Source organism: Canis aureus, chromosome 16 (genome assembly GCF_053574225.1).
Source record: "Canis aureus isolate CA01 chromosome 16, VMU_Caureus_v.1.0, whole genome shotgun sequence".
In the NCBI taxonomy this organism is placed as follows: domain Eukaryota; kingdom Metazoa; phylum Chordata; class Mammalia; order Carnivora; family Canidae; genus Canis; species Canis aureus.
Genome location: NC_135626.1, coordinates 53,467,658 through 53,490,707, shown reverse-complemented (window position 1 = coordinate 53,490,707; position 23,050 = coordinate 53,467,658). Strand labels below are relative to the sequence as shown.

Sequence of the window (23,050 nt, the reverse complement as noted above, 5' to 3'; positions counted from 1 at the left end):
AGCTGTTGGATGAATCCGAGATTAGTTCTGGTCATAACAATGATGCTGTATTTTGTTAATTTCCATTAGGATTGCCCTGCTCTAACAATTATTGCTTGTCCCTGGGTGAAATATAAGTGTATGTGTTCCTTTGTAAGCATTTGCTTATAAGAGAATGTGTTATGCTAAAAAAAAAGGAGTGATTAACAAATTTGATCATCTTCTCTTCTACTTTGGAGCAAAGTGGAACAATTGGGCTTAGCTGCTGCCCATGTAATACCACACGCGGAGTTAAGAAAGACTGATGAGCCCAGGTTTTGGGCTGAGACTTTTCCATCCATAGCCTCTCCAATCCCTTTGCCATGTTCATGTACACAAGGTTACCTGCATGCTTTCATTCCCAGCTTCTGTGTCTTTGTTGAAGGGTTGCCCCAAGTGTCTAGATTCTAATTTCCCTACACATGGAGGGTTGGCAGTACCTAGGAATTTAAGTTCTCCCAAATACAGTCCTTAGCCAATGGTTAATAGATGCAGGGGTATAATATACTCCTCCCTGGCCGCCTAATGGGAATAACTGAGGAAGTACCTATACTGTTGCCAGAGCTTCCCTGTAGCATCAATCCAGTGACCAGCTGTAGGATTTTGCTTGATAACCTTACTGGCCTCCTTTCTTCCCTAGTTTTCACCATTGATTTGTTCTGGGAATGTTTCCTAATCAATCACTTTAACATGAATCCTAATCTCAAGGTCTGTTTCTAGGGAACTCTTCCTAAGAGAGGTGGTTCATTGTGGATGCTTGCAAGTGCCTTGCCGGGGTCACAGAGGTCGGCCCACACACCTGAATGAAATGGATACTACCCCTGCAGCAGGAAATGAGATGGGCTTCCTTCTTTATAGTTGATTCTGGCCAGATCTCTCCTTCGGGACCTAGGCATTCATTTCCCCAGCTTCTGGGAACATTGGCAGCTCACATTCTTCTCTGTGAATTGTCATTAGCCAAAGGGCAGCCCCCATGGCATGGCTGTTCAATGTGGAGTTCAAGGCCAGGTCTGCTTGTCTCCATTTGGGACAACTTTAAAGTGCTATCCCAACTCTAGAACTTCCATGGCATCAACTGAAAACTGTTGTTATTCCTTGTAACCCAATTCCTTCTGCCCAGCCCTGCTTTTTTATTCCCCAAGGTATTCTGAAGGACATTCTTCCATAAAACTCTTGCCAATAAATCTCTCTCTCAGAGTTTGTCTCCTGAGGAAACTGACCCAAGCTATATTCTTCAACCTTGAGAGAGAGGGGTGGGTGACCAAACTGACAGTTGAGAGGTCTGAAAACAAAGGCTTAGAGAAGTAGTTTGCTGGAGGCTGCATAGTTTGTAAGGATTAACAGAATCTGACTCAAACCACCTGGGTTTGAATCTGGATACCTTTCTATTTGCACATAAAACATCTAAAATGTGTGGCTAAATTTTCTTTTTGGAGGTTTTTATTTTCATTACTTATTTTAATAGTATATTAAAATATTTTATTTACTAGTTTTTGTTTTCTTCTAATGAGAATAACTACTAACTACATATGCTTCAGGATGATGGGCCATGTTAAACTTCTCTCTACCAAGTACACTTATTTGTACTCTAAGATTAAAAAGGGAGTTTTCTGGCACTCAGTACTCAGAAAAACATCCAGGGCAATACTGTGTGCTCTAAGGATATTTCTATATGTTGGAAGGAAGTTTCCATCATGTGCTAATGATAACATTTCCTTTTGGAGCATATGCCCAAAAGAATAGCAGCTTAATGGGAGAACTTTGATTAACTGCCCAGACAAGTTTCTGTCAACTACTATTAATAACAAAAGATATATATGGATCTGAACACTGTGCGCACACACACATATGTACACACTCACACATACTGGATCCTCCCTTTCCTTCACCATCTTATGTTGGGGTCTGTCAACCTGTGAGCAAATAGGACTATAAAAAGTGTTCATTAAATTATTTATTGTGCCTAGCTGGGCTATGGCTGCAGAAAATGAATAGGATTATGCCTGGTGTTTTGCCAGATATGGCCTAGTATTAATAAAAAGAGAGACATAATCTCATCTGCTGTGAAGCTTTAGAAGAAAAATAAATTCTGAAGAAAATATTCTTGATAACATTGGAAATTAAGTCTATAATAGTTTATTGATATTTATTAAATACATTTCATTAGCACTGTTGAGATGGGAAAGCAAGGAGTAAAAGGGAAAAATGAAATGTGGGAATACAGGTTGGCTGGTAAGAATGACAGAGTGAGCCTGATAAACAGGATATGTCTGCGGTTGATTGGTATCCTCAATTTCACTGTTTTTTTCTGACCTGTCATGGATATTTCTCTCTTGAGTTTATGAACAAGGAGATAATCATGATGTTCTGCTGCTGCTGTCCAGTAGAATTTTCCTACATCTTCCATGCCCAATATGATAGTCAGTAGCCATGTGGGGTTATCTAATACTTGAAATGTAAGTGCAACTGCAGAGCTGAATGGTAATTTTCTTTAATTAAAAGTTAAATTTAAATCGCTGTATGTGGCCAGTGGCTAGTGCATTGGATGGTGCAACCTACAATTATGTAATAAGGTGAAAATTTTAGTTCTTAACATTTATCATTAGGATTCCTTTTAGGTATAAAAATGACTTTCCTTAGGATGACTGGTGCTAAGCCCATTTGGGATATATATTCCACTTTATATGTATTAGCTTATTTAATTCCCAGTTTAACTCAATGAGATAGTAATTATTATTATTCCCATTTTAGAGGCAATGAATCTGAGGTTAAAAGAGATTAAGTTACTTGCCAAGAGTCACATAATAAGTATAGATCCAAAGATGTGTCTGTCAGTGGATACAGCAGATGCTGCAGCATCATGGCAGAAGGACGAATTGCTTGGCATGAATTAAGGGATGATGAGATGAGTGAGAAAAATGGAGAGAGTCTGAGACTGAGACTCTATGGGGTGAAAAGCTCATGAGGCTGTGGGGAGGGGACTTGGGTTATGTTATAAACATGGTAACCACTAGCCACATATGCTTATTTAAATTTAAAGACATTAAAATTAAATAAGTCTAAAATTCAATTTCTCAGTTATACTGGCCACATTTCAAGAGTTCAAAAGCCACATGTGCCTAATAATGACTGTAGATATGGTGCAGAAGTAGGGCATTTCCATTATCATAGAAAGTTCTATTGGACAGGACTGAGTCATAGGACAGTTCAGGATGACTGTATCTATTGACCAGGGAGGTGGTTTTCACTGATGTAAAGTAAATCTCTCTTTCATCTTCCCCCCAAATTACCAGCAAAGCCCATTAATTTCATGAATGGCCTATAGGAGTAAATATAAATTGAAGAAAGGGTTATATTTCTTGCCTAGGTCAATATGACATGGTATATGGGATGAGCTTCAAAAGCAAGAGGCTGAAGTCTCAGGTGGTCACATAAGTTGTAAAAGGTGTTCTTAGGGTAGGATTGGAGCTTAAACTCCCATAAACTGTGGAATTAGGGGAGTGATGGTGGTTCAAACTAATTTTCACTAAGATTTGTGGATACTGTGACCCTCTCTCCTCCAGCTGGCAGTATTCATATGACCATTCTTATAATGTGAAAGAGGGAATTATGTTCTACTCTTATTCTTGATCTCATAATCTTTAAAACATTTGTCAAGTTTTCTTGAAAGCTGCAATTTGTAGTAAGTTTGTATTTATCCATCCTGCTACTGATTTTAAGTCACCACACAGGAGACATTCCTGGCTCTAATTAATAATAATGGTTAGCAATCTAAGTACAAAACACTGTTTTAAGCATTTTATACATATTAAACTCATTTGTTCCTCAGAGTAACTCAAGGAAATAGTGTTCTCCTCATTTTAAAGGCAATGAATCCAAGGCACAAGAGACTAGGTAACTTGTCATGAGTCCCATAGTGAGAGAGGCAGGATTTGAATGAATTTTTCCTCAGAGGCCAACACAATGTCTTTCTTGGGTTTCAATAGGCAGGTAACCAGTGTCTTATGGTTTGTTGGCCTGGCTCCTGAATCTTGCCCTTGTGTGTTGCCTTCATGGATACCTCGCTGCAAGAAGAGTCAGCTCTGCAAGTGAATTGAATACATTAATTCACATGCCCATCATTTCTGGGAGTATGGAATTGAAACACTGAAGAACATCAGGGACACCCTGAACACTTTGTAATTGTGAAGGAGCCAACCTCTACCCTTTGGGTGGAAAATAAAAGTTTCCCTGCCCAACTGTGCAGCTCTCTGAAGGAACTAGCTGCCAAGCTATTGAGAATTTCTGGATGTTCACTGAATACCTAGTTGTCATAATTTCACCAGCCATATTACAGGAGAACAAGCAGTAGAGATATAAGCAATCTATAATTAATTGCATATTATACTCCTGTAGAATGGTCGTGATGGGATGGACTTTAGGTATCATCTGGTCCAGACGTTTTCAATGGCTGGGTTGTAGACAAGGAAGACTTTTAAATATGTGGAAGCCAGGTCCTACCCCTGGGGACTCTGATTCCATAGATCTGTGGGTAGGATCTGGACATCTGTACTTTAAGAAGATGTCCACTAAACAGAAATTCATTGGTCACATTTGGAAGATGTTAGAGAAATAACTAATTAATTTAAAATCTGCCAAATTAAGGGGAAAGCATGCACTCATCCTTCTTTTCACTTACCAATGCTAACAGGAAACTTGAATAGCTATTTAGGGAAAATTTCTCATTACAGAAGATTGCAGCTAGTATGTAAAAAAAGAGGTAAAATATCATCATTCTTAAATCCTAATGAATCAATGGATCAAGGCAATGATCATCAATAGCTGTAAATAACACAAAATGGTCATCCTGATGAAGGTACACAATACCACGTATAAAGTGTTCTCACCAAAAACTTAAAATAGAATCTCATCAAGTCTCTATATCTCACTTTCAATTTATAAGAGATATAGAGGACAGAGGAACATGCTAAACAACCCTACCAGTATTCAGTAATCAAAATCCAGACTATGACAACATCTATAGGTCAAATAATCCTGTTTCATCCTCAAATACATTGAAAGGGGGAAAAAGATGAGGGGGAAATCCCTGGAAAACGGATCTTGATAAAGCTCTTGACTTGATCCTACACTTAAAATTATATATTGTTAATTTTGTTAGGTGTGATAATTACGTTGTAGGTACTTTTAGAGTTACTGTAATGTTTATGGATGAAATAAATATTTATGAATAAAATAAGAAGATTTACTTTAAATTATGTCAGAGAAGGGAGGTAGGTAAAGGATTATATGAAACAAGAATAGTCCTAAGTTGACAACAGTTGAAGCTAGGTGATGGACAGTAAGCAGTCATCATACCATTTTTGCAAGTTATGTATATGATTGAAATTGCCAATCAGAAAAAGTTGATAATAAAACTGTGTCCCAAAATGCAAAGGCTGTGGCTTACAGAAAACTACAACTCTCAGGCTGAATCCAGTCTGCTGCCTGTTTTTGTTAATACAATTTTATTAGAATACAATAAACTGTACCTATTTATTTGCCTGCCTGTTGTCTACAATGACAGAGTTGAGCAGTTGCTGCAGAGACTATGTGGTCCATAAAGCCTAAAATATTTGCTATCTGGCCCTTTACAGAAAATGTTTGCCAACTCCTAACTTAGAAGAAGTTACAAACTGAGAAAAGAATTAACTACTAATTTTTTGTTTGGTTATTGTTATACATACCATTTCTCATGTGTATGTTTCTAATTTTTTTCAGCTTTTTAAATAATGTTAGAAGGAATATTAGAATTCAAATATCATCATTTTGTAACTCCTGATGAGTCACCAGTTGTAGGCAATGGTTATCAATAGGAGTAGGTCTAGGCATTGGTCATCAAAGAGTAATACATAATAATATTGATGTAATAATGTGCAATACTATGAATGATGAATGGTTTAAGCTATTGTTCTAAAATATATATATAAGCCTAGGTGATTCCAATGACTGTACCAAGTTGAGAACATTAACCTCCTTTCTCTTTATTATTCATATGTGAAAAGTTAAGTCACAGAACAGATACCAAAAGGGAGTACCCACCCAGAGACCCAGACATGTTTCATCATGTGAGTTCTTCCTGCCCTCTCACGGTGTACTAGAGTGTTTAAAACAAAACAAAATGGTATATGAATCCTAGCAAGATATGCTTTGTATCAGTTTTCTCTATCTCAATTCTGGTAGTTCCTATAAACCATATCGGTCAGTAAAATATTGTGTCCTGTAGCACCATTACCTGCCAAGTGGAGAGAGAAAGGAAGATAGTTATGTAATACCTGCCCCTATAGTGATGGCCCATATATTATCTGTCTAATCTTCTAAAGAATTGGGTGGTGCAGAGGGTGGAGTATTATAATATTCCAATACTAGCTTCTCTGAAGGACTAATATATTGCTGATTTAGTAGTGGTCAAAGTTGAGAAGTGGGAAAGGAATGGTTGGGAAAAACTCTAAGGAAACTTGGGCTCTCACAAGGCTAAAGGAAGTAATGCTGGAGTAGCAGAAAAGCTTGAAGCTGAAAGACTTGGTTCAAGTCCTGGCTTTTTTCTTATGACAAGGTGACTTAGAAAAAGCCCCTTAACCTTTATGAATTGCAGTTGCCTCTGATGTAGCAGGCTAACTTCACAAGGTTGTTGTGAAGATTAAATGGAGTAATGTATCTGAAAGAATTTTGTAAACTCTATAACACTAGGTAAATAGAAGTTCTCATTACTTAGGCTCATTCATTTTGCCAATGAACTAAAGCCATCTTTGGTGGTTGCCAAGTTCAGGAACGTTAAAAGAAGCATTTGGCTTTCTTGCAGATGGGTGATTTACACTGAATCTAAGCTGTTGCATGCTGTCTTTTTAGACTAAATAGCTTACTTTCCATTTATTCTCTTGTCTCTAGGAAGGGAGCTGGATGTGTCATGGAGAAGAAGCATAGAATGAAAAGAGATGCAGGAGTTGAGGCAGCCATACACTTCTTTTAGAAGCAGTATCCCTCTATAATTTGGCAGAGAGAAGGTAAAACGAATACAAAGTAATGTGTGATAGAAAACAGAACTGAAAAAAAAAAGAAAAAAGAAAACAGAACTGAGGGGATGCCTGGGTGGCTAAGCGGTTGAGTGTCTGCCTTGAGCTCAGAGTGTGATCCTGGAGTCCTGGGATCGAGTCCCACATCGGGCTCCCTGCATGGAGCCTGCTTCTCCCTCTGCCTGTGTCTCTGCCTCTCTCTCTCTCTGTCTCTCATGAATGAATAAAAAAAAAAAAAAAAAAAAGCAAACAGAACTGAGAAGGAAGGAGTGAGGAACACAGAGATGGTAGATGTACTTTCAGATACACATGGTTTGCAGTCACCTATAGCATGACATTCCAAAACTAAATGCAGTTTCCTGGTTTTATGTGTAACTCTGGCATCTTCCCAGCCTATTTACTTCCTTTGGTTCTAAACAGTATCTGACAAAGTGTAATGCACATAGCAAGAACTCAGTAAATATTTGTGGAGTGAATATTTCCGTTAAGGCTGAAAATTGAGAGTTGGCTACACATATTCCTTTCCTTTCGTAACAGGACTTTGATAGCTTAGAGAAGGGCTGAGCCATTCAAACAACATTGAGAATTCAGTTCAGGTTTGACGTGGTTAATTATCATCCTGTTTTCTCTGGCTTGGCCAGATATCATAACTACTTTCAAAGGTTCTGTACAGCTAGGATACAGCTAGAAGCCACTGACAGTCTTGGAAACTACTATTATCTAAACATTTTGCAGAGATGTATTTTTTATTCTCTGTTAGCAACTGAATTCTTGCTTTTGTATTTAGTCTAATTGCCACTCAGAGCAGAATATTTTTAATTGGTGCATCCTTTCTACCTTGCCCACTTCTAAATATATGAATAAACATGTTTGCTGCTTAAAAAAAAAAGAGTAAGAGTTTCTTGAGAAGGTCATCATTGCACTAAGATTCTTCGATATCTTAGATATTGAATAATATTATAGGTATTAAATGATATAGCTATTAAATAAATGTGTATATTTTATACACAATACTGACTGGATCATGAGGATATAATGTACAACATGGTGACTATAGTTAATAATTCTGTATTCCATATTTGAAAGTTGCTAAGAGGGTAGATATAAAAATTCTCATTGCAAGTAACATCTTACAGCTATGGTGATGGATGTTAACTAGACTTATTGTGATGATTTCCCATAAATATGAATATTGAATCATTATTTGTATACCTGAAACTATTATAATGTTATATGCCAGTTATACCTCAATAAGAAAATAATTTGACAAGGTTGAATATTCATATTGAATTACAGTATGAATATGCAAAAAAAAATACTGAGCATTTGGGATAGCATTTGTTTCTGGCGTTTAATGCAGGTGACCCAGACAGTACTGGCTCTTTTTGAGAAATTTATTGCTTAGGACTTGCCTTAAGTCAGTTTGGTTAGAATCAGAGCCTGGGATGGGGATTCTTGCTTGAATGATTTATTGGGGAAGTGTTCCCAGGAGAACAGGAGCACGGAAGCAGGAGAGAGTAAGGAAGGGAGCTAAGCACGGATGTGGTATCAGCTGGAGACTGGCTTCAGCCTGACCCCGTGGGGTGCTGACAGTATCACTACATGGCTCCTTTTCAAAGGTAAAAGGAGTTTGAAAGCTCAGTGAATTTTGTAGTCATTTTACTTGACTAATGAAAAATCATATGAAGGAGAAAAGATCCTGGAAGCTCAGGTAACAGCATTTCCTGTCCCTAAAAGAATTTCTGTTCTTCATGCATTTTCTTTGGTTAAATTAATCCAGAAATAATGTTTTTAACCTCTCATGCTTTACCTTTTTTTTTTTTTAACAAAGAAATTGATGAATGTGGAAGAATTGACTAAAGATTATTGCTTGAAATACTATTCTGGAAAGAAATTGTAGAAATTAATAGCACTTATGATGTGTACATAGATAGATATGGCAATTTTGAATTTGTTAATTCAATCTTTTAGTTCATATTTAAAAAATAAGACTTTCAAATTTAAAAATAATCCTTGGTTTAATTGTTATGTAAAGGACGACAAGTAGCAGCTCACAAGATGCATATAGAGAAAATTTTTGCCAACATCAGTAAGACAAATAGTATTAAGTGTCTAATTAGGAAATTCTACCACCCTGAGTAGACTAAGTGTTACATGAAACTTCTTACTTGAATACAGTTGGTGACGATTATTTCAGTATGTGTGTGGAAGGAGAGATGTTAGCGAGAATGAGATAGGATTGTAAGAACGATGGTGAAGATTTGGTAGATTTTTCTAAAGCTAAATACAGAGTATGTATATATACATATTCTATATATATTCTCTCTCTATATATTTTACATATATATAGTAAATGTATAGCTAAACAGAGAATATATATATTCTATGGGAATATATATTTCCCCATAGAATGTCATTTCATATCCATTTCACTGTTAGCACCAAAATGGAAATAGCATTTGCTACCTAAATTGGGTTAAGAGAGAAATAGATTAAAATTCATACAACATTTTGCATATGATAATGTGATGAAATTTGTCAAAATTACTCATTGTCTCTTCCCTTCTTACTCCTTTCTACTTTGTAAAAATGGGTCAATAATTTATACTATCTCAGGGCACCTGGGTGGCTTAGTGGTTGAACATCTGCTTTTGCCTCACGTTGTGATTCCGGGGTCCTGGGATCGAGTTCCGCATCAGGCTTCCCCTTTGCCTATGTCTCTGCCTCTCTCTGTGTGTCTTTCATGAGTAAATAAATAAAACCTTAAAAAATATACTGTCTCTAAAGGTGTTATTTATTGCTTTTTAAAGACTTCTCATTCTTTCACTGATTATTTTTATTCTATAATTCCTTTTTATAATTAAATTTATTTAAGTAAAGTACCCCCAAAGTAGAGGTCCAACTCAACCTGAGATCAAGAGTCATATGTTCTACCAACTGAGCCAGTCAGGTGCCCCCTATGATTCTTTTTTGATACATGTGCACAAAAAGGTATGAGAGAATTATAATAAACAAGCAAACAAAAGATCATGAAGTATGTGTACTATAATCTAAAATACTGTGTACTCATAGAAAAAGACATATGGGCCTATATCTGGACCCAGATACTTTCCCTGTGAGCACTACAAAAACAACCACAAGGATGGGGAAGAAGGAAATTGGGAGACTTTGAAGGTCAGTTGGCTGTATAAAATGTGTATAAAATGTGTATAAATGTGTATAAGTCCCAGCATAAAAGTAATTTAGTAAAGGTCAGAAAGATGTTGGGGTTTTTTATGAGTTATCAGAATGATGTGAGACAACATTGGGGAATTAGCAAAGTGCCAGAATCGAAAGGGAGTGTCAATAGGAAAGCTAGAAGCCTAGGGCCTGAAGGAGACTCAGGTAGGAAAGAGTTCAGAAACTTCGAAGGGGACAGAGTTTGAGCCAGGTTCAGGATAAACCCCTGTTGCCACTGCACAACATCCTATAATTTACAACCTAACCTTAATCCTTGTTGCTGTTTTTTTTTTTTTTAAGATTTTATTTATTTATTCGTGAGAGACACACAGAGAAAAGCAGAGACATAGGTAGAGGGAGGAGCAGGCTCCCCGCCCAGACCCCGATGGGGGACTCCATCCCAGGAACCCTGGATCACAACCTAAGTCTAAGCAGATGCTCAACCACTGAGCCACCCAGGTGCCCCGAGGGACAGAGAGAGAGAGAGGGAGAGAGAGAGAGAGAGAGAGAATCTTTAGCAGGCTCCATACTCAGCACAGAGTCCTGCATGGGGTTTCATCTCACAACCCTGAGATCATGACCTGTGCCAAAATCAAGAGTCAGATACTTAACCGACTAAGCCACCCATGTGCTGCCTTGTTGCTTGCATGATAAATAACAATCCTTTCCCAGAACTGGAGTCTTGACCCGGTTTAGTGCCCTGGGCCCTCACTAAGACCAGTCCTTCCAGAAGGCTTCCTTTGCATGTCACATAGGCCCGCTCAGGGCTGGCCTTTCTCTCTGGTCCTGACTTCATCGAGAGATCCTTTGTATCCCTCCCTTACTCTTCACTGCTACTGCCTGGGAAAGTCATCAGAATTTTTTGTTCTGAGACTAAAAAAAGGGCACTGTCATGCAATGTTGCCTCCTTGAGGACATCCAAGGGTTTCTGAAGACCTAAAGATTGGTGGCAGGACCTTGAAGGGGCACAGTGAAGAGAAGGCAGTCTCAGTACCAGTGGGCCTCCAGACCCTAACACGACTGATGTAGGGGCGGGTCTTCCCAGCAGACAGTGGACCCCAAAAGTGGTTTCCAGGTGTGAGTACATTCCAAGGGTAGTGTAAGAGATGATTCCCTGGGAGGTGGGCAAAAAATGTCAGAGTTCCTGGGTTTTTTTCCCCTTATCTAACATTAAGCCTTAGTAATATTGAATATGCATGTGGACATTGGTACCTTTTATGATTGTGAGATGGTGCATATTATGGTCTTTGAGGCATCTTAAGGCAAAGATGGGCGCTCCACTATGTGTGGTGTGTGGTGTGCAGTGGGTGGGGTTGACCTTGGCATCTTCACTTACTTGAATGTTACTAAGTGCTGTGATTGATGTGTTCTGGGCTACTTGTGCCATATTAATTGTGTTTATAAATATTTCTATCTACTCAAACTAACCCTTGCAAAATGAACAAGAGGGTTAAGCAGATTCCTACAAAGAGACTGAAGACTAAACTAAATGTAAGTATAAGCAAACAACAAGAAAGCAACAGAGCTGGTGTCACTTTTATTCCTAGATAGACTCATCAGTCACTGAAGAGGTAAAAATGATGTTGGTCCCACTAGATCTGACAAAGTTAGCCAGAGTAAATTGTCGTTAGCACAATGACTTTATGATGTAGATCTACATTGATTTTCATAATGATGGTCCTTACCTTTTGTGAATATGGAACACTAAGATATCAGTGTATGTGTTTTTTTTTTTTTAATTTTTATTTATTTACTTATGATAGTCACAGAGAGAGAGAGAGGCAGAGACACAGGCAGAGGGAGAAGCAGGCTCCATGCACCGGGAGCCTGATATGGGATTCGATCCCGGGTCTCCAGGATCGCGCCCTGGGCCAAAGGCAGGTGCCAAACCGCTGCGCCACCCAGGGATCCCTCAGTGTATGTGTTTTTAAGCACAGGATGAACTTGGTAGAACAAAGGAGGAACAGGAAAATAAGGAGTTGGCTTTATTTTTCTCTAAACATCATTCTTAATCATGATTGTCTTAGTCCATTCAGGCTATTATAACAAAATACCATAATGAGTGGCTTATAAAAAACCAGAAATTTCTTTTTCACAGTCTGGAGGCTGGGAAATCTGAGATCATGGTGCCTGCATGTTTGCATTGGCTCCTAAGGGCCCTCTTCCTGGTTCATAGCTGGCATCTTCCCATCAGGTGAAAGGGTCTAGGGGAGCTCTCTGCGGTTTCTTTAATAAGAGCATTAACTCCGTTCATGAGAGCTCCAGCCTCGTGATCTAATCACCTCACATAGACCCCACCTCCTAATAATTCACATTGGATATTAAAATTTTAACATATGAATTTTGAGGTGGCCACATTCAAAACATAGCAATGATATCCCCCACCCCACCCCATTGTTGAACAAGTTATTGGATTAATATTATTTTAGTCACTTGCAGCTATGTAAAAAGCCTCATGTAGGTAAATATAAGCCATCTTCAGGTGTTAGAGGATTCAACTCAGCCTAACACTGAAACAGCACTCTCACACCCAGGGGACTTACAGTGTCAGAGGTGTCTCAACCTTTCTCAGGTAGATGAAGAGAAGCAAGAGCCTTTTGTCACTGGTGCCACTATTGTTCTATCTTGATTAACACTGTCTGGCTCTTCCATGGGACATTTGTGTGTTGTTTGGAATGTCCTCCTGTGGGAAGTGATGTGGGTGATACATTCTACTACCGACTCCTGGGTCCAGCCCCTTCAGCTCTTACCTTCGGCAGTCTACCCTACAGACTCTAACTCCTCACCCTTGTCCTCATGGGTTGTTTTCTTGGGCAGGCCCCATCAAGACAGTTTGGACATGCATCTATGTGCCCATGGGAACCACCTACATTCTCGCCACCCAAAAGAGAGCATTCAGGTCTGCTCTCCTCTTGCCTTTGATGGCTGAAGGCTCTACCTACCCTCCTGCTCTCTGTTGTCACTAGCTGGTAAATAGATCCCAATCTCCATGTTCACCCTTGCCTTCATTCAATCAGTCCCCAAGTTATTCTGATTTTACCTCTTAAATATTTCTCAAATGGATTTTTTCCCTCTCTTTTCTTACTGCCATTTTTTGAGTTCGATCTTTCATCTATTTTTCTTTCTAACTTATCTTGTCCTCTTGAAACCTACCCTCCATGTAACTGCTGGAATGATTATCAAAAATGAAAATTGAATCCCATCACTATTCTGCATAATGAACATTGATGTTTCTCCTTGGGCATTGCCTACAGGATCAGTCCCAAGTTTAACTTGGCCTAAAAGCTTCTCCATGATCTGATTCCTGGTCACCATAAACACATGCCAAGGTACATCCTGGCTGCCTTGATTTTTACTATCCTTCCATTGGAAATGTTTTCTAGCCATCATGCTGTCCTCCCCACAGCTAACTCATTGGTTAAGACTCAGCTCATTTTAGTCTCCTCCAGGGGCCTTCCCCTGAGACCTCACCTCCACCTACACTCCCATTGGCCCTGAGCTGGGTTAGGAGCCCCTCCTCATCCCTCTTTAGGCTCTTTTTGTCACTGTTGGTTCTATTACTGCACTTACAGTGTATGTTCCAGTATGTATGTGTCCATTAGACTGAGCATCTGGGAGGAAGAACAGGGTCTTTTTGATTTGACTTTCCTTGTGCTGGCACATGATAGGCACTAAAATATTTGCTGAAGGAATAAGTGAAGAAATGGAAGAATAAAATAAGGCTTTAAGATAACAGAGGGCAGGAGATGAGGTTGGAAAAGATGATTTGACTCCTTCTTTCCCCTTTATTGTTTCTGCTGCAATTCTGAGTCACCACCAAGTGGGCTTTCTCAACAGCAGTGGGGAAGCCATCTGTGCTCCCACCACCTGTCTGCATGTCTTTTTTTCCCACTTAAGAAAATACATGGCCAGAGTAGAGATGGTCATTCCTTTGACTTGTAGCACAAAGATTTCTTGCCTAAGAGGATCGTGACAGTTTGCCTGGTTTTAGGAAACAAAACAAACAATGGAACTGGTGCCTGTGGGTTTTCTCATTGGATTCCAGACGTGTGGTGGGTGTGAGTAATCATAGAGAGGTATTTCTGAAATGCTTCTAGGTTTCCAAGGTTGTCTGATAGTCCCAATTCTTACAAAGCATTTTCAGACTTTTCATGACTGCAGTTGCCAATGGGAAGGTAGACTAGGAATAGGCAGGATGATAGGCAGCCATGAGAATCTGGGACCAGGATGGCTGGAAGACCTAGAAACAGTATTCAAGAAGCTGCCATTTGATGAGGCTCCTAAATAGCAGGGTTGGGGAGGTAGAGAAAGGCAGGAACATGGTGGGCCCTATGGCACATTTTGCCTCTGTCTGTATTTACCTAGTGTCTAGCACTGAATCTGGGAAATAGCAGACATCTGCTAAGGGAGAAGGTGACACAGGACTTAGCAATGTCTAGGATTATTTCAAAAAAACAAATAAACTTGTCCTAAACCATGGCAGCCACTGAAAATAACTTAGTCTTGCAAAAGTATGGACTTTCTAAATTAAGAGAAATGGTTTTGGCCTTCAGTTCTTGCATATGCCTAAGATCATTGTTATATAAGCAGTAAGATCTTTCCTGTAAAACTCTGAAGAAACACCAATATGCTTTTGCAGCCTGCTCAGTATCCATCTCCCCTTTTTCTGATAAAAGAGCCCCACCTTTTCTTTTGGGGAATTATCCTTCTCTGTAGTTAATCCATGTGAGATCTGTCCTCTTGTTTTCAGAAATGGACATGTCTAAGACCCGAGACTAGGCAATAAAAGGATAGCAACTCCTGGCCACAGTGATGTGTCTAGGGGAGAGGACAAAAGTCAGGCCTTGAAGATACAGGCTTGGCTCTTATCTTGGAATGATTGTCAAAAAAAGCTGGCTTTCTTTCTTTTCTTTCTTTTTTCCTTTCTTTCTTCATTAGAGAGAGGAAATCTTAAGCATTTTGGACTAAGCATGGAGCCTGACATGGGGCTTGATCTCATAATCCTGAGTTCATCACCTGAGCCAAAATCAAGAGTTGGATGCTTAACCGACTAAGCCACCCAGGTGCCCCAAAGAGGTTGCTATGAGAAAATGTAAGCCTAGAAATGCTGGAAGCTGTGTTTGGGAAAAGCCTACCTGGAAATTATGCCAAGTCAGAGGAAAGCAGAGCATAATGATGGAGAAAATCAGATTCCTGATAACATTGTATGTATGCCTAGATCAAGCCAGACCTGTAACCAACTTAACCCTGGATTTGTTATATTCCAAAAGTCAATAAATTTCTTTTGTTTAATTAAGTCAGTTTTAATGGATTTTCTGTTATTGTCTATCCCCAAATTTCTCACATTCTAAGACCCTGGAATTCTGCTAGGAGTGGATGGAGTCTTACCTACTGCTGTCTAGGAGATACTTCTTGTATATGCCCTCTGGTTCACACAGGAACATGATAGAGGCTCACACTATGGAAAATGACAGGAGTTATTAGGACAGAAGCTCATCCCACTTACTCTTTTTCTTAGGTAGATATGTAAGGTAAAGAAATATTGACTTGAGACATGATATGTATTTTTAAGGTTACTATGACATTTTGAATACTTTCAAAAGAGAAAATAATTTTCCACTTTTCCCTCACCCTCCATTTCTTCTTCTTCTTTTTCTTCTTCTTCTTTTTAAAGATTTTATTTATTTATTCATGAGAGACAGAGAGAGAGAGAGAGAGGCTGAGACATAGGCAGAGGGAGAAGCAGGCTTCCTGCAGGGTGCCTGATGTGGGACTTGATCCCAGGACCCAGGATCATGACTTGAACCAAAGGCAGATGTTCAACCACTGAGCCACCCAGGGGCCCCTCTATTTTTTTTTTTCTAAGGACAGTGATAAGAAAAGCTCTTCTACTTTGAATCTTGAGTTTTCTGTTTGTCCTTGCTTCCTATCCCTCTTTCCCACAGCCCTCCTGCCAGTCTCCCAATGTGGTGCCTGGGACAGCCTTGCCACAGGGCCCATACCAATGCCAATAGCTCCAATTCAGAAATAGTTCTGACATCATTGTTCTAACTTTACCTTCTCTCTCTCTCTTTTTTTTTTCCTCTCTCTTTCTTATTTGCATTGGACTCAGTTCTGTATTTATTCCACAAATATTTATTGGCACCTACTATATGATAAGCACAGTTTTGGGCATTTCAGATATATCAGTGAACAAAACTATTCTCACAGAGCTTGCATATTATAGTGTGTGCATGTGTGTGTAGACAATGAATAATAAATATTACAAGCAGGTAAATTATATAGTCATAAAAGGGTCCTGAGGAAAAAAGATGAAAAAGCAGAAAAAAAGAGAGTAAGGGGTTCAGGTTTCCTGGGAGTGAGAATGGTTGCAGCATTCCATAGATCATACTGAGAAGGTAAAATGTGAGTAGAGACCTGGAGGGAGGGAGTTAGCTGTTAGATTTGGGGGAGAAGCTTCCAAGGAAAGAGAAAAGCCCATACCAAGTCCCTCTGCAACAGTGTGCCTGGCAGTGTTCATGGAATGGCCAAGGTCTCTGTTGCTAGGGTGGAGACAGAAGAAGTGAGAGTGGTAGGAGGTAAGGCAAGGTGAGCAGTGGAAGGGGAAGGTAATGGGATCAGTATCATGGGGGACTTGGGCTTTTACTCTGAATAAGATGAGGACTTATTGGAGGGTTTCAATAGAAAGGGACATGATCTGACTGATTTTAAAGCAATTACTCTGGCTACAGAGTTGAAAATGAGCTTCAGAGGAGCAAGAGTGGAGCACTGAGTATGTAATCAATGCCAGGGATGATGGTCGGGGCAGGAGAGGTGTTGAGAGTGGCTGGGTTTGTTCTAAAGACCAAGCCATGAGTACTTGCTGACAGATCTGATGGGGGAGCTTGTGAGAAGAACAGAGGAAAGTATTCGCCTTGAGCCTTTGCAAGGATAGAATTATCATCAGCTGGGAAGGGGAAACTGAACCCCTTCAGTTTTGTGGGGATAGTAACAGTTCAATGCAGGACAACTGAGGAGGAAATTAGAGATGCTGGGTAGGCAGCTGAGTACTGGGTTTCAGGAGGTAGGTCTGGCACAGAAAGATAAACTCGGGAATTTTTACCATTGAGATGATACTTAGAACCTCATTGTGAACTGTAGGTCCTTCATGTTTAGCCTCCCATTACCTGCCTGATCTGACTTGCAGTGAGAGTTGAGAGCATGACACATTGGGAAAAATATATAGGTTTTGGAGTAGGACAGATCTAGATCAGGATACTAGTGCTGCTTGGGCAAGCTCCTTATCTCTCTCAGTTACAATTTACTTACCTGAAAAATTGAATGATAACATCTATTTTTAGGATAGTTGAGACCCACGAAATTAAATTATGCCTGTGAAACTCCTGGCACATGATAGGTACTCAAGAATTAAGTTCCTACCCACCATTTTTTTCTTTTAAAAATCTAGTATGGATGCTTACTGGTGATTGCAGCCCTGTTCTTACTTTCTTGGACCAGCTGTACCCAAAGTGGGGTCACTGAATAGTAGTAGCATCAGCATTACTTGGGAGCTTGGTAGAAAAGCAAATTCTCAAGCCCCATCATCCCAGCCTACTGAAACAAAGTTCTGGGGTGGGACCCAGCAATCTGTGTTTGAACAAGCCTTCCAGGTGATTCTGGTAAAGTCTGGAATTTCAGAACCACAGCTTTAGTGTCCATTTACAAGCTTCTATGTGAGTACACCTGTCTTTGCTCATGGCCCTGCATCACTGCTGTTGGGAACACTTATTTTTTTTTTAAAGATTTTATTTATTTATTCATAGAGACACAGCTAGAGAGAGAGAGGCAGAGACACAGGCAGAGGGAGAAGCAGGCACTATGCAGGGAGCCTGATGTGGGACTCGATCCCGGGTCTCCAGGATCACACCCCGGGCTGCAGGCGGCGCTAAACCGCTGCGCCACTGGGGCTGCCCCGGGAACACTTATATTGACCAAATTAAATGGCTTTACTATACCTTTCTATTGCTCCTTTAGCTCTGATCTCTCAGCTGAGTCCAAACTTACACCTCCAATTTTCTCTACATTAAATAAAGCTGTTCTGGGAGACACTCAAACTCAAGGGGCAAGATATCCTGTCCCTTCAAAAGAAAAAAGGATTCAAAACCAAAAACTCCCTGTAAGATAAAGAACTCCAACTTCCCTCTCTTTTCCTAGGTTCCTTATTTTAATACTAGGGAAATGCTTACCGCCTCTGCTATGTTGCACGTATCATTTCACTGACCTCTCCCTAAAACTCCATAAAGTAGGACTAATGTGAAGTCCCACTTAGCTGACAAGGAAATTGAGGATTAAGGAAATTAAATAGCTGACTCAGGAGTACACAGGTGGTGCCAGTCAGGGGCACCAGAGGGAGACTATGAGGCTGGAGGGGAAAGAAGGGACTTGTTCTCTCCTGCTCTGCTTGGAATCACATTCTATGATTTGTGGTTGCAACAGAGCTTTTCCTTCATGCAGAATGAGAGTGGGCTTTCTTGAGCAGGGGTGTGTGTGTGTCTATGCCCTTGCACGCATGCATTTTCCCCAGGTTCAACTGAATTAAGCAATCTCGTTACAAGGGGACTGGGTACCAGTGAAGCAACTTTCATTCCTCTCTTCAGGGTCTTTTTAAAAAATTTATTCATGAGATACACACACACACACACACACACACACAGAGAGAGAGAGAGAGAGAGAGAGAGGGAGGGAAGGAGAGAGAGAGGGGGAAAAGCAGACTCCCTGAAAGGAGCGCGGGATCACTCCCTGACCAAAGGCAGACGCTCAACCACGGAGCCACCCAGGCGCCCCTCTCTCCAGGGTCTTACCATAGACCTCTTCTCTCCTGCGCTGGAGGAAACTAGGTCACTTTTGTTTCCACGGAGCCATCAAAGGAGCTTCATAAATAGGTAGTCTGCCACTTTATGTTATTGTTAGTTTGTTTCTATACAGTTGACTTTTGGGATATGGAAATGAAGATCTGTTTTCTCATTACTTGGGAAAATGAGAGTTTATTTTTTGATTCCAACTCTTTAAATATATAAAACAAAATTATTTAAGAAATGAGTAGGAGTTTTTGTAAGGAGGGTTATGTGATAGAATATATTCAGAGATATGTAGGAGAGGCTAAGTGTAGCCAAAAAAAAAAAGCTGTAGTGAATAATAAGAACATCTGGAGTGTAGACTTTGGTAATTTTGGTATTATCATTTGCATTTTAAATGGGTGAGCAATAAAACAGCAGCTATTCATATATCTCTCTACTCAGCCTGACTTAAAGTGCACAGTTATGATTTCACCCTGGAAGCTGATAAAGTTTTCAAGGCATCATATTGTCCACTTCTCTGCTCCTGAGAAACGTGTTAAAATGAAATAGAAACTTTGTGAGGCCAATAGTACAGAAAAGCAGCCTATAAAGTTCTGGGACTAAAGAACTCATGTTTGAGTCTTTTTACCTCCACAAAGTTGAGATCTTTGTTGCCTGCCATAGTGGGTCGGGTTCTGTACACTGATGAGAACAGAAGAGACTGGGCATTTGGAGATGGTTGATTTTCCATCTTAGTTGTCAGATTATACTTATTCCTTTCTTACTGCTGCATTAAAAGCTTATTTTTTGGAAAGTAGATGCCCCAAGAGAATATTATCTAACCCTAATTACTCATTTGAGAGATTAGAGTAAGTGTTTCTTAAACTAGGAGGGGATTTTCACTTTGAGGGCAAGAAGGTTTTCCCTTCTTATCCTTAGTCATAGGTTGTGCTGTTCCTGACACATCCTTCCTCTCCAGTCTGCTTCCTGACTCATGAAAAAATACCAGAGAATATACTCCATTATTTAAAACATGTTCTTCATGCATTTACTTAAGGACTGGTATCTTCTGTTAATAAAAACATTTAGGACTGTAGTTGTCCAGTGCAGGTTCTGCTTATGGAGTATTTTTAGGAGATCTGTAGGTACAAAATGATGGTAAAAAGCCTGTTGGCTTTTGCTTGTGGTGAAGGAGATTAGCTTCACAGATAACCTCAGCAGATGAGCTTCACAGCCCAAAGCCACGTGAGAGGGTATTTCCTGGGCAGAGTTCCCCAAACCATATGGCCCCTTGGGAATATTGTTACCTATGTTGCCAAGAGTTTGTTTATTCTCTTTCCCTTTCTTTTTTTTTTTTTTTTTTTTTTTTACAGTTTTTTTTTTTTTATTTCTTTATTTATAATAGTCACACACAGAGAGAAAGAGGCAGAGACATAGGCAGAGGGAGAAGCAGGCTCCGTGCACCGGGAGCCCGACGTGGGATTCGATCCCGGGTCTCCAGGATCACGCCCTGGGCCAAAGGCAGGCACCAAACCGCTGCGCCACCCAGGGATCCCTCTCTTTCCCTTTCTTATGTACCAAATGTACTTTACTTCTTTTCTGTGTGTTCCCACATCAGCTTAATGCCCCCTTGAAGATTTGCAAGATTTGGAAGGTCTTTTCTTATCCTTGGATTTCATTTTGTTTTAAAATTATGGGTACATTATCTTTAAAATCTTCATCAGCTCCGAAAGTCTGTAGTTTCTTTTCTAGGACTTTATGTTTTAGTGCATTTGACTCTGGTCTTAATTTTAAAGCTAATCTTGGTATTTAGCTCTCATTTGAGATAAATGTCACAAGCAGAGAAGGGAAGAAATAGTATCTTGGTGTCTTAAGTACAGGAATTAGAAGCTCATGAATTACAGTGAATCTTATGTGGTGATACTTACCTTTGTTTCATTTTGCCTCAGATGACTCCTGTATAAAAGGCAGATAAGAGGGGTGCCTGGGTGCTTAGTCAGCTAAGCATCTGCCTTTGGCTCAGGTCATGATCCCAGGGTCCTGGGATTGAGCCTGGCATTGGGCTCCCTGCTTGAAAGCCTGCTTCTCCCTCTCCTCCCCACTCATGCTGTCTTCGTTGCTGTCTTATCAAACACTCAAATAAATAAATAAATAAATAAATAAATAAATAAATAAATAATTTTTTTTATAAAAATCTTTTTTAAAATAGGGGGAAGTTAATATTACTTGGAGATCCAAGAACGAATACTGGGGTATGTAGTTATGAATGCTATGCAAAGAAATAATACAAGGGCAATGGCAACATGTATGATTGAAATGAAAACCATTTTTGGAATTGTATTGCCTCTTGCTAAGGGTAAAACATAGTGGAGGGGTTTTACTAGAAGCCTGTATGTGCTTGTAGTGGAATGCTGAAACAAACTCTATCATAAATTAAAAGCAAGAGTACCATTTATTCTAGGGCCCTTTGTAAACCTAGATAGAATCATCATTTTGTCTCATTTAAAATTTTATGAATCCTGGGATGCCTGGGTGGCTCAGTGGTGGAGCATCTGCCTTTGGCTCAGGTCATGATTTTGGGGTCCTAGGATCGAGTCCCACGTCAGGCTCCCCACAGAGCCTGGTTCTCCCTCTGCCTATGTCTCTGCCTCTTTGTGTCTCTTGTAAATAAATAAATAAATAAAATATCTTTAAAAATGTTTATGCATCCTGAGAATATTCATAAGTCACTCTGTGGCAGTATTGTCATTCAACTCTTCAGTGTCTTTAAAACCAGAACAAATTTTCATTTAAAAAATTATATGGATTAATTGTAAGATTTGAAAGAGAAAAATAATTTTTAGACGAGAGGGAAAATGATCTCATTACTTGACTTTTTTGCTCCATTATTGCCTTAAAGAAAAACCCCATTGATTTCATTATAAAATGACAGGATATTAGAGAATAATTAATATAGTTTGAAAAATTTTATAAACATTAAGACAAGTTGAGACAGTTATTTTGACTAATGTCTGTATCTAATCATAAATTAAAACACTGAAAGGAAATCATATAAACATTAAGACAAGTTCAGACAGTTATTTTGAATGATGTCTACACTTAATTGTAAATTAAAATACTGAAAAGAAATGTAAACATGGGTTCTTTCTTTAATGTAAAACATTACAGGCCTCTTGATGATCAGAAAACTGCAGGTTTATCTCCAAAGTCAGTTGTAGTGATTGCTAAGGTCAGTGGTTCAATTTTAAACAATTTGAGTCTGTGGTATGTGTTTACCAGGCTAGTGTTAAAGAAAAAACCTTCATAAATATGTATTTCTAGGATATAGCTATCAGAGAAAGTCTTGTCAACTTTTATGTACTTTTATGACAGATTGTTTTTCTTTTTCGCACAAAGGATACATGGCTGATTCAAAGCTTAGAACAGTTCAATAGCAGTTATATGATATCATGACAAGTTCTATCTAAGCTGGTTTAAAAATATTCCTCAGGGAATGTTTCAAAGAATGGCACACAGTGACAACTGGAAGAAAACTGCTTTATTAATAGTTGGCAATTCCTACCAATTCCAGGCATGTTGCATAGCCTCTGCTCAGCCCAGTGATCAGTTAGAGCTAGCATCCACCTCTAAAACAACTGCTTACATTTTCTGTGGGAAACATTAAGACCATGCTCATATTATAAATATTAAGGAATACTCTTGTGCAAGCCAGCTTTTACCTTACATAAAATGAATTTATATTTAAACAGAAACAATGTGAAATAGAAAGTGTTGCTCTCTCTGATGAAGACTTAGCATTCTCTTTGACCAAAATGTGAATTGGGTGGCTCCAATTCAGTCTTTTCTATGACCCTCCAGGTGAGAAGGATTTTCATCTCCTGCTTTTCCTTTGTGCCTTATTCTCATTTTCACTTTCTTACCTTAATATATGTTTTATTTGCTTTTTCA

General features: G+C 39.3%; 1 long non-coding RNA gene across 1 annotated transcript in view; it reads right to left on the bottom strand.

Annotated features, from left to right (window-relative positions):
• Nucleotides 1-2,148: 2,148 nt before the first annotated feature.
• LOC144286929 (uncharacterized) overlaps nucleotides 2,149-23,050 on the bottom strand; it is an 81,606-nt gene continuing 60,704 nt past the window's right edge. Inside the window, exons 2-3 of the long non-coding RNA XR_013354874.1 lie at nucleotides 15,675-15,744; nucleotides 2,149-4,100 (exon numbers count right to left, since the gene is read on the bottom strand). This is a non-coding gene — a long non-coding RNA (uncharacterized LOC144286929). The remainder of the gene's footprint in view (nucleotides 4,101-15,674; nucleotides 15,745-23,050) is intronic.